Source organism: Rattus norvegicus, chromosome X (assembly GCF_036323735.1).
Source record: "Rattus norvegicus strain BN/NHsdMcwi chromosome X, GRCr8, whole genome shotgun sequence".
In the NCBI taxonomy this organism is placed as follows: Eukaryota; Metazoa; Chordata; class Mammalia; order Rodentia; family Muridae; genus Rattus; species Rattus norvegicus.
Genome location: NC_086039.1, coordinates 22,809,930 through 22,822,529, shown reverse-complemented (window position 1 = coordinate 22,822,529; position 12,600 = coordinate 22,809,930). Strand labels below are relative to the sequence as shown.

Here is a 12,600-nt window from a genome sequence, read left to right as displayed (position 1 = left end):
GGTTCTTAGGTTGAGTTCTTGCCTTGGCTTTCCTTAACCTTGTGAGCGGGAATAAACCTTTTCCTTCATATGTTGCTTTTTGTCTTTTTATTCTTAAAGACAGCTATGAGAAGGCCTTTCCTTCATTTAGTTGCTTGTACACTCCCACTGCTAAGCCAGTCTTCTTTCTGAATTTAAACCTTCTCTCTTCCCCTTTTTGCAAACACTGGTCCAAATCCGAGGCTTGCTTGGCCTGAAGATGCCTACCATGAACCTTCCCACTTCCAGAATTTCTAACTTAGAAAGCTTAAGTTCCTCTTTTCTCTCCTGCCTGCTGTCAATCTTCAGTAACATTATCCTAGAGTTGTCTTCCAAGTTTGCTTGCCTTCCTTCCTTCCTTCCTTCCTTCCTTCCTTCCTTCCTTCCTTCCTTCGTTTAAGATGGTGATTCATGTAGGCAAGGCAATAGTCCAACTTGCTTTAGAGTGAAGGTCTAACTTGGACTGGAGATCCTCTTGCCTCTCTCTCCTTAGTGTTGGCATTACAGGGATGTGCCACCATGCTGGCTTGTTTTACAATTCTTTTCTCTGTGGTACCAAGAATCTATAAAAGGTATCCTGTGTCCCCAAGTAGCAGTAGTGGCTTTGTTAGCTGTACTCTTTCTACTGTTGTCTCATGACAAGGTAAATCTGTTTTGCTTGAATACTTCGGTGAGTTTTACTTGCTTTCTCTGTCTTTTGGCAACCCAACTTCATTGTCCTGTGGAGAAGGCTCCTTTGATTCCACAGCAAGCTGAGAACACCTTTTCATACGTTTGCTATTTTATTTATCATAGTCTCTAAAAAGGCAATTCATTTATTTTGTATCTGTTTGGTTTGGGGTGGTTTGGTTTGGTTTTATTCAGGTGAGAAAGAGTCTCACTTCGTACCCCAGACTGGTATGGAAACTCAGTCTTCTAGGCTCAACTTTGTGAATGCTAGGATTATAAGCCTGTACCTTACCTGACAATTCATTTATATTGTAGACACTTTTCAATATGCAGAAAAGTATAAATAAAAAGAGTAGCTATAACTCAAGCATTCATATGCATCCATTTAAAGGCAACATGACTATCATTTTTCATATTTGGCATAGTATATTGCCTCAAATTAAATTATGAAATTATGTTGTGTACACTAGGTATCATATATTTTTGGGGAATTCAAATTTTCCAGTAGTCCACATAGTGGTTTGGATATGATTGGCCCCCATGAGGCTCATATATTTCAATGCTTAGACACTGAGGGATAGAACTCTTTGAAAGGATTAGGACAATTACAAGGTGTTGCCTATTTGAAGGAAGTGTGTGGAGGTGGAGTCATGAGGATGAGAAGTTCAAATCTGGCCTTGGTGAAATATCAAGTTCTGGACCAGCTTCGACTACAGGAGACCATCATGCATGGCTCAAATACAAGCAAACATACAAACAAAAAAGAAAGACAAAAAGCAATATAGATTATTTGTGTACAATACTGTTCAAAATATACCTTTTTTGGCAAAAAGGATGTGCTTTTTTCCCCCAGTGTTTTTAGGGTACAGGTAAAATCATTCAAAAAGGCTTTATGGTCAGAGAGGTAAGGACGGAGAGGCTGGGCTGACAGGGAGGAGACCTGGCTCAAGGCTCAAATGGTTAGAACAGAAGGAGATCAGGGCTGTGTGGCTGCAAGTCACAAGCTGTCCTTTGGCCTATATAATAACAGCTTTGGAAGGCACATCCGGGCAAACCTTAGGGAAACTGGCAGCAGCCTCATTTGTGCTACTGCGCAAACGCAAAAGTTAGCCAACCCCAGACCGCAGTTTACAACTTCCTTCCGGTGAGGGGGAGGGACTTCGGCTGATTTTCGCTAGGGCGAGGATGGGCGTACGGGCTTTCATCGCGGATCCAGTTGGTTGTGCTCTCTTAGGCAAGTACGAGTGACTTCGGCGGTTTTCTCCATTCCGCTTACCTTCCGGAGTCTTCATTTCTACAACCGTTGACTGAAAAGCAGCCGAAATTTTTTTTTGTTCTGTGAGGGTGAGTCTCAATTTCCGTGGCCGCTAGATGGCAATGTTAACCGTAGTATCGCAGTCCTGCCTACTCCACCCCGCCCTTTGTGCTTAAAAAAAGTCGTCTTTCTAAATTATGCTTCCTTCTTCCGGTTCTCTTTCGCTTTTTTTCCCCCCGCTTGCCGGTGGTTAAAGCCCTTTGCTCTTCTTGTAGGCGGTTTTGCTTTTTCCTTCTGTTGGGCAGCCTAGACACCACAGCTACTCGTGTTTTGGCTTTCCTAAAAGTCATTCTTTTCTTTAACTTGTCATTAGGATTAACATTGTCATTAAGATCTTTATAAACATCTTTGTTCTTTCGTTTAACCGTCTGCGGGGTCAATAATGAAAACAGTTCTTATCCACATTGCTATCATCCAGGCTCCTTATAGTTTACAATACTTGATTCAGGGTTTTGTTTTTTTTTTTTCTCTATCCCTATGGGTATAATTTAAACATACAGAAATGAGTATTTGCGTTATTGCTTTAACAACTTAAAATCCCACTGAACCCCCTGATAGGTCTAATTACTAGATATTACTTAATGATTTGAAAAAGACCCGACGAACTGGAGAGATGGCTCAGCAGTTAAGAGCTAGTACTGCTCTTCCAGAGGGCCCTTCCTAGGACCCACCTTGGCTCCAGAGGAGCAGATGCCTCTGGCCTACACGAGCACCTGCACCCACATGCGCAGTCACTTGTATGATTACAAGTTGCTAAAAATGAAGCTTAAAATGAAAAAAAGACTTGAACAGTTTTTCCAAGTGTGACATCATCTAATAACCGATTTTCCTCCTTATGCCAGTGTCACATATCATAAAGTGTGGTGCCTAAGGATTGTACCATACTTGCTTTGCTTCCTCCTTGCTCACCATTATGCTTTCAGCTCAGCACCAGAACAGCTCTGTGTTCTCAGCATTAGTATTTGTTGAACAAATGGCCAAGTGCCTGATTTCTTCAGGGTGCAGTTCTCTATCCATACAACATGACTGAGTCAGATCAGGCCTGGTGGTACAGGCCTGTAATCTAGCTACTGGGAAGACAGGAAGGGTTGCAGTTCAAGGCCTGCCTGTGTTGTAGAGTGAGTTGAAGACCAGCTGGGACTTTTTAATGAAACTTTGTCTTGAAATTAAACAGAAAGAAAGATCAGGAGAGCTGGAGATATTATTCTATTGTAGGCCAATGCCTAGCTGTTGGCGTCCTTGGATCCACCATCCTTGTATGAGATGCAGCAAAGCATTTTACAAAGCAAGTGTGTGATTAGATAGTGATGGACTAGGGATGTTGGCAAAGTTTGGTGTTCTTGTTGCTCATCTTGATACCCTTGGTTGTTGTCTCAGTAAACATTCCTAGGACACAAGAAGCTGTTGACCTATGTGGGCTACCACCCCCTAAAGCAGGTTCTGCTACCACTCTCATTTACTTTTTCTTTTTTCTTTTCTTTTTTTTTTTTTTTTTTGAACAGGTCACCATCAGCCCAGAGTAGTCTTGAAGTGGCAATTTAGTGTAGCTAAGGATGATCAGAGTTTCTGGTTCCATATCCTCAAGTGCTGGGATTACAGGTATAATGTCAGGGGAATATAAAGAAGGAAAGCAAATCAGTATATATTTTTTAAAGATAATTTCTCCATAAAGTGAAAAGAATATTGTTGTACTGACATACTGTTTCAACATCTCCAGTTATCCACAATGCATTTTCAGAAGTAGATTTATTAGGCCCAAAGGCCGAACAGTCCATTCACTCTTATAAGCATATACTTTCTATAAGGATTCTTGTTTACCATGCCTTTCATATGATTTATAATAACAAATTATTATAAATATTAAAATAAATTAATAGCTAATAAATTAATATACAATGACTATTTATTTTAAATATTAGCTTATATATAACTAGTAAAATTTAATGTAATATTTAATTATTAAATATAAATATTATATATTGTTATTATTGTGGTACTGAGTATTGACCTTATACATGCTAGGCAAATGCTCTATCACGGACCTATACAGACCAGTCCTAATGCTTTTTGGTTTGCTTGTTTTTCCAGGTAAGGTTTCTCTGGGCAGCCCAGGCTGTCCTCAAACTCAGAGGTCTGCCTGCCTCTGCTCTCCTGAGTGCTGGGATAAAAGGCATGTGCCACCACCACCCAGCTCCTAGCCCTAATTTTTAAAAGTAGTTAGTTAGATTATTAATTTTAATAGTTACAGGTATATAAATTAGCTCCCATCCATCACCTGCATTGCAAATTCTTCTTTTTCTTTTTAGAAAGTGAATCATGACAATTTATTAACAAGGTAGGCAGTTTTTTTCACCCCAGAAGGTAAAGTTGACTTAATTTGTTTCACAAATTTGGGTGTCGACCTTACACACAGAAGCCATCCATACATCTGTGGATTGTTTTAAAATATGTGCTGCTGAATTGAGCGCTACATTGCAACTCTTTGATTTTTTTTTAACTTTGCAGTTATGTTTATCATTTTCAGATGTATAATATTTTTTTCTATGATCAAGTTTATTGATCTTTTGCCCCAGTGCTGGGATAAAATCTGCTGCTTAGACTGTGCAAGGTGAGTGCCCAACTGCTAAGCTATACCCTTAGCACTCACCCCGTTTTAGACTTAGGGACTTAGACTTGTGTAGAAAACTGAAGGGATCCCTCTGATTTACTCTACTCCACCTGTTATTTATTTATTTATTTATTTATTTATTTATTTATTTATATTTCATGTGCATTGGTGTTTTGCCTGCATGTAATGTATGTCTGTGTAAGGGTGTCAGATCTTGGAGTTGCAGACAGTTACATGCCATGTGGATACTGGGAATTGAACTTGGCCCCTCTGAGGAGCCAACTCTCCTCAGGTGATTCCTCAACTAAGTCAGCTCTTCAGGCGTGTGTGTGTGTGTGTGTGTGTGTGTGTGTGTGTGTATATATATATATATATATATATATATATATATATGTGTGTGTGTGTGTGTGTGTGTATATACGTAATATGTACATTAGTGTTTTGCCTACATGTTTTGCCTACAGACATCTGTGAGCTGCCCTCACAATGGGGAATTGAACCTGGCTCCTCTGGAAGAGCAGATGCTTGTAGTTCATTCCAGATATAGTCAAGGTGACAAGCAGGAATAGCCATTACAGCATAAGATATGTCTAACACAGCCCTGGTTAAGATGTGGTCTCACTCATCTTTGGCATATCATCAGCTCAGATCCTGTCTCTCTTACAGGGTATGTTGTCAGAACCATGTGAAATCCATCCTTGGGAGACAAGGTCCTCATCTGGCTGGTCCCAGGCTTTTAAGTCTTTACTTTGTCTGAGGATAAGATTCTTGAGGAATGTCCAATTCTCTGGGGCTAACTGTACTCTCATGGCCTTCACCTTGCTCTAGGACAGTGGTTCAACCTATGGGTATTGACCCCTTTGGGGATCAAATGACCCTTTCACAGAGGCCACCTACGACCTTTGGAAAACACAGATATTTACATTACGATTCCTAACAGTAGCAAAATTAGTTATAAAGTAGCAATGAAAATAATTTTATGGTTGGGGTCACCACAACATCGGGAATGAATTCCATGAAAGGGTCACAGCTTTAGGAAGGTTGAGAACTACTGCCCTAGAGAAATCCCAGTCCTGCTTCTGCTGTGGAGTTAGCTGGTCTCACTGTCATTCTTAGTGTGCTTCAGCTGAATAAACTTGAAGTTAAGCTTGATTATTTTTTTCCCATTAGTATTTGTGGTACCTTGGCTTGGACAGGTATGAACCACCCCTCCAAACTAAGATTTCAGAGAAGGACAGAACACAAGGTCTTGAAGACCACTTTCAGAAGGGAAGTTCAGCCATGTGACCTGGTGCTTTCCTTGTATCCTGAACTTTGAAGGCTTTGATTCCCAAAAGGCTTTGATTCCTAAAAGTACATACTTAACCTTAGTCCTGTGATTTTATAATCTATAAGACCATCAATTCTATAATCATGACTTTATAGAGAATAAAGAATTCTTCTGTATCTTCAAAATGGAAACCAAAGACTACTAGTTTTTAAAATTAGTAGCAGAATTTGTTATGGTATTCCATACTACTTTATGCTGATCCATGGCCCCCTCCCCTTCACCATTGCCTTCCTCTTCCTGTAGGTCTGTCTTTACACCACCTGGCAGCTTTTCTGCTTTCAAAACAAAGGGTTCTGTAATAAGACAACACAACTTAATATGGCGGTAGTAGTTAAATATAGGGGAAAGTACGATGTGCTGTTTGGTAAAGATTTGTCACGAGAATATCACTAATTTGAAATAAAAGAATTCAAATCTCTATAGTTTTTTTTTTTTTTTTTTTTTTTTTTTTTTGGTTCTTTTTTTCGGAGCTGGGGACCGAACCCAGGGCCTTGTGCTTCCTAGGCAAGCGCTCTACCAGTGAGCTAAATCCCCAACCCTTTGTCTCTGTAGTTTTTAGTGGTGCTAAATCCCCAACCCTTTGTCTCTGTAGTTTTTAGTGGTGCTCAGGCTGGGTAGGAAGAGAAGGAAGGGGGCTTTGTGCAGTCTCAGAGACTCCAGGCTATCCTTGTCAGGTTCCTTTGAGACAAGTGCTGCTTCAGTCCATGGTGTGTAATTCCAGCTCCCCCTGCAGGCGGATCACTTCAGTTTGTCCCTTTTTTAAAACTGAGGGGAAACAGGCCTAGAGAAGGACTGACAGATGGGACAGAAAGGAAATTGGGTCTAAAAACCTACCTTTCAGAAAACCATGTCTGTCTTTGATAGTGTTTAAAGTGAAAGCTTGTTTTGTTACTGCGTATATGATTTCTTTTTCAGTTATGTGGGAATAGATCTAAATCATTTTAAAAGCCTACAGTTTTCTTATCTTTGTCCAGGGACTCAGATACATTCAGGACACCTGTCTATTACTGACTGATAGACAGACACGGTCTTTCCTGCTGCCTGGGGCATGACAAAGGGCAGGTATACTAAAGAGAAACCAGAAGGTTCTTGAGGAAGAGGGTTTAGTGGCCTTCTGCTCTCTGTCCTTGACTCTGTGGTGGGTAGTTAGGGTGAGTTTTGAAAGACTGAGTGCTCTTCCTGAGGAATGGGTTCCAAGGCTGACTTGAATGGGAGGCCTGTCCAAAGGACTGGTATATGATGGTGGTTGGGTCAGCTGTTTCTGGAGATCAGCAGTCCCAGCCATCAGCCTACCAGCAATTGCACATTGGGAAGGTATGTCTTGGTAGGCTCCAAGAAGGAGAGTTGAAGAGACCTCACTATTTCTGTACAGGCTCAAGGCCTGCTATTTCTTGGATAGAAACCAAGGGCTATAGCAGGGAACGCTTATATGGTGAATATCATTTTCTGGGTTAGGACCATTCTGGTTGGTAAAATATAAATGTATTTTGTAAAGGTTTTGGCCATTTCATTATTTTCTCAGGTATGACATTTCCTAGCAGGAAGCTAGTTTAAAACAAGCCTTTCTTCTGAAGTACGTGAGTCAGTTTCTTTGACCATTAGGTGGCAGTATTGCCCTAGGATGTGACCCCGTGCGTAGGTTCACCCGCCCTTTGTGTTTGAAAAAAAAGGGGAAGTTGGCGTTTTTTTGCCTGCTGGGATGATGCCATTGATTGCGGCATTCTAGAGGTTCTTGCCTTACAATTCAGGGTCTGTGGACTTAGAATGCTTTACTTTTTAAATTGCTATTCTCCTGTGGAGCATTCTAGGCATTAGGCTTCTTAGTATTTCTTCTCCTCTGAAAGGTCTGGTCATTGTTTCCCTTACTTGTTCTGGGGATGTGGACATTCTTGTAATAAAGACTCAGTTTCATCTCTGTCTAGAAATTTCTGTAAAGTGTAATGAGAGCAGTACTTGTGCTTATCATTATGTATATTTTATGGTAATTGCCTTGTAGGCCTTCTCCCCGGTAAAGGTACATTTAAACATACAGATATCCATACCTGTCTGCCTTGATGCTTTTAACATCTTTTTACAAACACACAGATCAGCTCAATAACCGCGACTGTCTTCTTAGAGAAGGTTAAGAGTGTACCTGGAGCTGTTTTGACTGACCATAGCCTGACAACACAGATTTAGCTTACTCCAAATGCCATGTTCCAACGTGGAAGCAATTTCAAGAAGTTTTATAGTTTTAGAGAATAAAGCAAATTTAAAATACATTGGAGGATATACATCAAGGAACTAGGTCTGCTGTCTGAGCTTTCGCCTTGGTGGAAGCTAGTGATCTACATGAAGAGATTCCAAAAGGTTACTGTTAGTCACAGGATGTTCCAGTATAGATGTGGAATGGCTATTCTTCTCTAGGGCTAGAACTAGTTCAAGGTAAGTTAATTAAACTCTGGACTTGTAGCATCTGTATTCTCACAGGTCTCTGCAGTTCCTGTCAATGAGTCTGCAGACACAGCTTCTTTGCACGCACACATGCACATGTTTATCACAATAAATCTCATTTACATGTTGTAAGCTAGGGGCTTAGTAAAGAAACCAACATGACCACTCCATGGTGAAGAGTTTTATATTTTTGTTATAGATCAGAGAGGGAGTGAGGGAGAGAGGGAGAGGAGAAAGTAGCAGGCAGGCAATAGCCCGGGCTATGGGAGCAGAGAAAAGCCAAAATGATGGTTGAGAGCTGCCAGGTATAAGGGCTTATGTTATTTGGGAGGAGGACAGGTTGGCTGAAATAGCCTGGGAACTAGCTTGGGGCTCTGATGTGTTGGAGGCTGAGTTAATAGAGAAGTAGATTCCCTTTTTAGAGGTTGGGGAGCAGGTAAGACAGTAATGGTGTTTCCTAACAAATTGGAACCATGTTACAGGGTTTTTGAAGAATGCAAGTGTTTACTGAGTAAGAGTCTACCCTGAGCTGAGCTAAGCTGCTATTTGAGGTACTGGGACCCAACCCATGTATTAATTACCCAGTCTCATATTTAATATCAATCACCTTGACCACATAATCATTTGAAAAGCTGTGAACATTTTTCTACGTAAAACATTGTTCGCTTTCTTTTCATCATATTTTTCCTTAGCACACCAAAAAGTGCCCAGAAGTGTACTTTCAATATGCATATTTTGTTCAGTATGTATGTGATGATTTCTTCAGAGTAATTTTAAGACTGCGTTTTAAAGATTTATTTTTAATTGTGTGTGCATGCATGTTTGCATGCATGTATGAGTGCTTATAAGTGCAGTGCCCACCCTTTGGGGCTGGAGCCACTAAACATGGGTCCTGGGAACTGAACTTGGGCCTTCTATAAAAACATTACTTTCTTTTAACTGCTGAGCTGTTGTGCCAGCTTTTTAAAAAGTTTTCTTTATAAATATAACATATTTCATAGTGTTCTATAGTGTTGGAACAGTTATCTAACCATGGCTTTCTTTCCACTTAATACTTTGTTCTGAGCTCTGAATATGTTGTAATAAAAATAAGTCTTTTGTGAATGGAGAGATGACTCAGTATTTAAGAGCACTTGTTGATTTTGTTGATGACCCAGGTTCGAGTACCAGTACCTCATGGTGGCCCACAACCATCTGTAACTCTTAATTTTAGGGATTCCAATTCCCTTGTCCTCTTTTGACCTCCATGGGCACCAGGCAGGCACATGGTACATAGACATACATTCAGGTAATCGTTCACACACATACAGATGAATCTTTATAAGTTTAAAAAGAAAATTCTTTACCTGGGTATTTAGCAACAGGAAAGCATCTTGCAAAGCCATGTAGAGTATAAGAGATCAAGGAAATGGGTGCATACTCCTCTGTTTTTCTTGTAGTGGCTGGAGACTCTTGATGATTGGCTTCACATCTGCATGGCATGTTCTCCACAAATTTAATTCATCATTAGATGGTATTAGTACCTGCTTCAGGAAGTGATGGTTTACATAATAGCCCAATAGGCTCTTAACATGTATCTTGCCAGTGTTACATGTCATGTTATTATTATTTGTCATATTTCTGAAAATGTAGAGTAGACTCTTTAAAAAAATATTAACACTATGATAAAATGTACCTTAAAAAGAAAAAAGATAGTCTCATGTAGTCCAAGCTAGCTGTAGCTGAGATTGATCTGATCTTCTGGTTTCTACCTCTTAAATGCTGGGGTAACAGTTATGACTCCATACTTAGTTTATCTGTGGCTAAAAAATCAAGCCTAGGGCTTTGTATATGTCAGGCAAGTGTCCTACCAACTGAGTTAAATGATCCTCAGCCCCAAATATACTCTTTAAATACCATAGCTCATATATGCTATATATATGTTAAGCTTCTAATTTTTGCTTTTTAATAGAAAGAGAAAAATATCATTTGTATGAATCCATAAAAGAAATGTGAGTCAGGAAAGCACATTTATACATTTCTCAAAGATAATCTTTCTATAAAACAAAGAATATTTTGTGTGTAAAGATTTTCACCATAATGAATTGTTTGTAATATATTTCTTGAAGCAGACTTATTGTATTAAGAACATACACACTGTATACCTTGGTTATATACTGAAGGAAAGGTAATACCCATTATATAAAAATTCTTGTATACCCTCACTATTATTTCTTGACTTTAAAATATCATAGTATTAGATAATAGCTACAGGTATAGAAATAAACCCCAGGCGTCACAAACTTTGTAACTATTATCATTGAATTTTGCTCTTTAATTGAACTTTTGAAATTTTCATTTTTCTGTAGCTAAGTCTATAACAGTTTCTGCTGCCCCTGAAACACAGTCCATGAAGAATAAGGATTCTACCAGTGAGACATGCCCATAATGCTATGGGCTTTGTTGGTTTTTTTGTTTTTTTTTTTGTTGTTGTTTTTTTGGTAAGCCTTCATGCTAAAAATGTTATCCCTGACCTGGAGAGGTGGCTTAGAGGTTAAGAGCACTGGTTGCTCAGCAGAGGTCCTGAGTTTAATTCCCCACAACCATGTGATGGCTCACAATCATCTATGATGAGATCTGGTGCCCTCTTTTGACATACAGGTGTACATGCAGGCAGAATGCTGTATACATAGTAAGAAACAAACAACAGTGGAACTGGAGAGATGGCTCCATGGTGAAGAGCTTTTACTGCTTTTTGTGAGTTCCTGAGTTCAGTTCCCAGCAACCACATGGTGGCTCACAACCATCTGTGATGGGATCCGATGCCCTCTACTGGTGTGTCTGAAGACGGCTACAGTATACCATATACTTAATAAATAAATCCTTTTAAAACATGTCATTCCAATCTATGGTTTCTGTCACTGAATTTTACCCCTATTTTTCCTGTTTTCCAGTATCCTGGTAAAGTTTCCCTGGATTACCTAGGGAGATACCAAATAAAACTCACATTTGTGATTTCTCTCAAACTCCCAGATATCTTCCTAGACTTGCTAATATGAATACTTACAGGACTCTTAAAATGGTTATTATTTATGCATATATGTGTGTACCTAAATGTCTGTGCACCATGTGCACACATTTCTCCTGGGAATAGTCAGAAGAGGGTATTGGATCTCTTAGAATTGGAGTTACAGGCAGTTGTGGGGCATTTGATGCAGGTGTGGGATATTGAAGCTGTCCTCTGGAAAAGCAGCGAATACTTTTAGCCACTGAGCCTTCTCTCTAGCCTTGGACTCTTTTTTTTTTTTTTAAATTTTTTTTTTATTTTGTTTTGTTTTATAACACAGTAGCTCTGGCTGTCCTGGAACTAGCTGTACAGACCAGGCTGGCCTCCAACTCAGAGAAATCTCCCTTCCTCTGCCTCCTGAGTTCTTGGATTAAAAGCATGTGCTGCCGCCGCCGCCGCCGCCGCCGCCGCCACTGCCACCACCACCACCACCACCACCACCACCACCACCACCACCACCACCACCACTACTACCTGGCCTGCCTTAGACTTGATGTCTATTTTCCTTCCTCATAATCTTTAAACTTGTGATGTAGCCCAGTTAGACCCTGTCCTATAATCTCAGTAGAAATATTGGACCCTACATATTCTGACTCAGTAAGCTCCTTGAAAATGTACATTATTTTAAACTTCATCCATGAGGAAGGCAGAGTGACAGCTATACAAATTGTTCTCTTCATCAGATTGGGTGTAAGGACCAAGAGTTGCTGGGGGTGGGGTGGTGAGAGCAAGAAAGAGATTCTGCTACTGTCAGAGGGAGAGGGAGAGGGAGAGGGAGAGGGAGAGGGAGAGGGAGAGGGAGAGGGAGAGGGAGAGGGAGAGGGAGAGGGAGAGAGAGAGAGAGAGAGAGAGAAAGAGAGAAAGAGAGAAAGAGAGAGAAAGAAAGAAAGAAAAAAGCTGATGGTGCTAGCCTCTAAGTAAGACAGGCACCTTTGGGGGTAGATGTCTGTGTTAATGTTCCTTCAAGGTGTTCTTTCATTTACTTTCAGCTAGAACTTAATGGTGTAAGCTGAGCCTGCCTAGAGAGAAGCCTTCCTGCTCATCACTGAAATCTCTTTACACATGTGCTCTAATTACATTAAGTGAGCATACTTAGCAATGGGCCCACCCCTATATGAATCTGTATAGGCCCTTGACTAAAATCTCCATGCTCTCTCTGATCCAGGGGCATTGCTTTGGAA

At 40.2% G+C, this 12,600-nt stretch overlaps 1 protein-coding gene across 1 annotated transcript in view; it reads left to right on the top strand.

Moving 5' to 3' along the window:
* Positions 1–1,849: 1,849 nt before the first annotated feature.
* The window catches only part of Vcf2 (VCP nuclear cofactor family member 2), a 58,659-nt gene continuing 47,908 nt past the window's right edge, over positions 1,850–12,600 (top strand). The window contains exon 1 of the mRNA NM_001408891.1: positions 1,850–2,031. The gene's annotated coding sequence lies outside the window, so the exon portion shown is untranslated. The remainder of the gene's footprint in view (positions 2,032–12,600) is intronic.